The following is a 4186-nucleotide window of genomic DNA, read 5'->3' as shown; positions in this document are numbered from 1 at the left end:
CAAGTCCCGCTTCAGCACAAAAATCTAGGCTGCTAATCTATTGTAGTAGAGCGAGTGCCGCACTGTCAGAGGTGCTGCCTTTTGGAGGAGACGTTAAACCGAGTCCCGGTCTGTTCTCTCAGGTGGATGTAAAAGATCCCAAGGCACTATTTCGCAGAAGAGCAAGGGAGTTATCCCCGTGCCTTGGTCAAAATTATCCCTCAATTAGCGTAACAAAAACAGATTATCTGGTCATTATCACATTGCTGTCTGTGGGAGCTTGCTGTGTGCTAATTGGCTGCCGTGTTTCCCACATTACAACAGTGACTACGCTCCAAAAAATACTTCATTGACTGTAAAGCACTTTGGGAAGCCGGTGGTCGTGAAAGGCGCTATAGAAATGCAAGTCTTTCTTTCTTAGTCTGACATTTTATATTTTTATTGGTTGTATTTACAATCTCATTGGGATTTTACAATGTGTAATTTGGAAATTACATTTTTCAACTCCTGACCCTTGACCTCTGCTCCAGACCCGAATAACTGACGTCATGGATGACGCGAAATGGTCCGAGGCCCCGCCCCTTTTACAGACCCAGATCAGATTCTCAGCCACTTGTTTTCATCCCAAGTCTCAAAGAAAGGATAAAGTTTCCCCGTGAATTTATTCCCAGTGAAGGAGTGGAGATGGGACTTGGTGTCCGCGCTGTAAAATGAAACTGTCCCGGACTCATAACTGAGATAAACTCCCACTTTCCCGGGGATCGGACCAGCGGGGAGACGGGTTTGAGGGGAAGAGATTACATTGAACACATCATCGTTCCGCCCGATGGTCCAGAATCCAGTCTCCGGGCTCACTGTGAACTGACTCTTCCTCTCGACAGACTCTGCGGCTACTCCCAGAATCCAGCTCCGATTCCCCGCCACCTCCACCTCCCAATAATGTCTCCCCGATGTGAATCCCTCCGATCCCAGCACACAAGGCCAGACTGTAAACCTCTTCCCGGTGTCAGGGAGATTCCTCCGGGTCCGGGTCCATCTCACACTCTTCAGATCCTCAGACACCTCGAGCCGTGGACTCGCTGTTTCCACATCCAGGGTCACAGAGACTGGGAGAAAAAGCAGAGAATTAGAGAGATTCACCCGGGATTAGAGAGAGACTGGCCGGGGATCGGGGGGAGAGACTGGCCGGGGATCGGGGGGAGAGACTGGCCGGGGATCGGGGGGAGAGACTGGCCGGGGATCAGGGGGAGAGACTGGTTGGGGATCGGGGGGAGAGACTGGCCGGGGATCGGGGGGAGAGACTGGCCGGGAATCAGGGGAGAGACTGGCCAGGGATCGGGGGGAGAGACTGGCCAGGGATCGGGGGGAGACTGGCCTGGGATCAGGGGGAGATGCTCCCACTGAGATCCCACTTTCTGACTGATTTTCTGTTTCTCAACTCAAGAAAAGAGCCGCCCTGAGGGGAGGAAACAAGGATCTGACAACAGCAGAAAACACCGGGACTTCCAGGGAGGGAGGTCACAGCTTCTGAAAATATCAAACATTACACCCGCACCCGCACTGTGGGATTCTGGGGGGATATAAATACTAAAATGAACAAAAGCTGGAACTGGAGCCTCAACGTACAACTAAATACTGTTCCCAGTTTAATGCCCCACAAACTGGGGTTAAATACCTGGGGGTTGAACACATTCCATACTCCTTACCAGATTACTAACTGAGGAAAGTCACTCTGTGGGACTGGGTGTATATGGGTAGATGTGTGTGTGTGTGTTCCTCAAAGTAGAAAAGTCACCCGGTCTGGATGGGATGCATCCTATGTTACTGGGGGAAGTAAGGGGGGAAATTGCGGAGGTTCTGGCCACAATCTTCCAACGCTCCTTAGATCTGGGGGTGGTGCCAGAGGACCGGAGGATTGCAAATGTTACCCGCTCCTTTAAAAAGGGGAGAGGTCTAAACCTGACAACTACAGGCCAGTCAGCCTAATGTCGGTGGTGGGGAAAGTTGTAGAGACAATAATCTGGGACAAAATTAATCAGCGTTTGGGAAAATGTGGGCGAGTAAATGAAGGTCAGCACAGATTTGTTAAAGGCAAATCGTGTTTGACTAATGTGATCGAGTTCTTTGATGAAGTAACGGGGAGAGTTGGTGAAGGTAGTGAGGTGGATGTGGTGTATATAGACTTTCAAAACAAGGTACCACATAAGAGACTTGTTATCAAAATTAAAGCCCATGTGATTAAAGGGCAGAAAGTAGCGAGTAGTGGTGAATGGTTGTTTTTCAGACTGGAGGGAAGTGTACAGTGGTGATCCCTGGGTCCTTATTAGGACCACTGTTCCTTTTGATATCTATTAATGACCTGGACTTGGGTATACAAGGCATCATTTCAAAGTTTTCAGATGATATGAAACTCGTAAATGTTGTAAATAATGAGGAGGATAGCAACAGAAGGACATAGACAGGCTGTTGAAACGGTCAGACAAATGATAGACAAAATTTAATGCAGAGAAGCGTTTCGTGATATTTTGGTAGGAAGAATGAGGAGAGGCAATATGATCCCAATGGTACAATTTTAAAGGTGTGCAGGAACAAAGAGACCCCTGGGGGTGTATGTACATAAATCTTTCAAAGTGGCAGGACAAGTTGAGAAGGCTGTTAAAATAATATGGGATCCTTGGCTTTATTAATACAGGAATAGAGTACAAAAGCAACGAGGTTATGCTAAACCTTTATAAAACACTGGTTAGGCCTCAGCTGGAGGATTGTGTTCAATTCTGGGCACCGCACTTTAGGAAGGATGTCAAGGCCTTGGACAGGGTGCAGAAGAAATTTAGTAGAATGGTACCAGGGATGAGGGACTTCAGTTATGTGGAGAGACTGGAGAAACTGGGGTTGTTCTCCTTAGAGCAGAGAAGGTTAAGAGGAGATTTGATAGAGGTGTTCAAAATCATGAATTATTTTGATCAAGCAAATAAGGAGAAACTGTTTCGAATGGCAGAAGGGTTGGTAACCAAAGGACACAGATTGAAGGTGATTGGCAAAAGAACCAGAGGTGACATGAGGAAACATTTTTTACACAGCGAGTTGTTGTGACCTGGAACGCGCTGCCTGAAAGGGCGGTGGAAGCAGATTCAATAGTAACATTCCAAAGAGTATTGGATAAATAATTCAAGGGAAAAAATGACAAGACTGTGGGGAAAGAGCAGGGGACTGGGATTAATAGGATAGCTCTACCAAAGATGGGCCGAATGGCCTCCTTTTGTTCTGTATCATTCTATGATCACAAAAAATAAGTATTTTATTAAGAGTGTCTAATCCCCCACCTGTGAGTAGTCTGCTTTCAAATCACTAAAAATGACTTTAAAACTGTACTGAACCATTTACTAGTTTCACTGGTATACACTAGTGAATTTGTGGAAAAATTAAATATGTTTTAAAACTGTTAAAACATGCCTAGTGGTGCCTGTGCCCCTAAAAAATGGGTTCCATTGGAAGAGCTTAGCTACGAGGTTACAGATTGTGGTGCAATACAATTCTGCTGCTGCTGATGGCCCACAGCGCCTCATGGAAGCCCAGTTTTGAGCTGCTAGATCTGTTCTGAATCTATCCCATTTAGCACGGTGGTAGTGCCACACAACACGATGGAGGGTGTTCTCAGTGTGAAGTTGGGGTTTTTCTCCACAATGACTGTGCGGTGGTCACTGCTGCCAATGCTGTCATGGACAGATGCATCTGCGACAGGTAGATTGGGGAGGACGAGGTCAAGCAGGTTTTTTCCCTCTTTTTGGTTCACTCACCATCTGTTGAAGGCCCAGACTGGGAACTGTGTCCTTAAGATCAGTAGAGGAGATACTGAGGCACTCTTGGTGATGGATATTGAAGTCCCCCACCCAGAGTACATTCTGTGCCCTTGCTACTCTCAGTGCTTCTTCCAAGTGGTGTTCAACATGGAGGAGTGCTGATTCATCAGCTGAGGGAGGGCGGTAGGTGTTAATCAGCAGGAGGTTTCCTTGACCATGCTTTACCTAAAGCCATGAGACTTCAGGAGATCCAGAGTAAATATTGAGGACTCCCAGGACCATTCCTTCCCGACTGTATACCACTGTACCGCCACTCCTGGTGGGTCTGTCCTGCCAGTGGGACAGGATCTACCCAGGGATGGTGATGGAGGAGTGTGGGACAGTGGCTGAAAGGTATGATTCTGTGA

The 4186-nt window shown here is 47.3% G+C and overlaps 1 pseudogene; it reads right to left on the bottom strand.

Moving 5' to 3' along the window:
* Window positions 1-402: 402 nt before the first annotated feature.
* On the bottom strand, window positions 403-1110 carry LOC147096236 (E3 ubiquitin-protein ligase TRIM39 pseudogene; annotated as a pseudogene).
* Window positions 1111-4186: the final 3076 nt, after the last annotated feature.

The sequence above is a fragment of the Somniosus microcephalus genome, unplaced genomic scaffold, assembly GCF_052327205.1.
Source record: "Somniosus microcephalus isolate GS21.2 unplaced genomic scaffold, FLI_Smic_1.0 unresolved_chr1, whole genome shotgun sequence".
NCBI lineage: Eukaryota > Metazoa > Chordata > Chondrichthyes > Squaliformes > Somniosidae > Somniosus > Somniosus microcephalus.
Note: the sequence above shows the minus strand (reverse complement) of the source record. Positions and strands in the feature narration are given on the sequence as shown.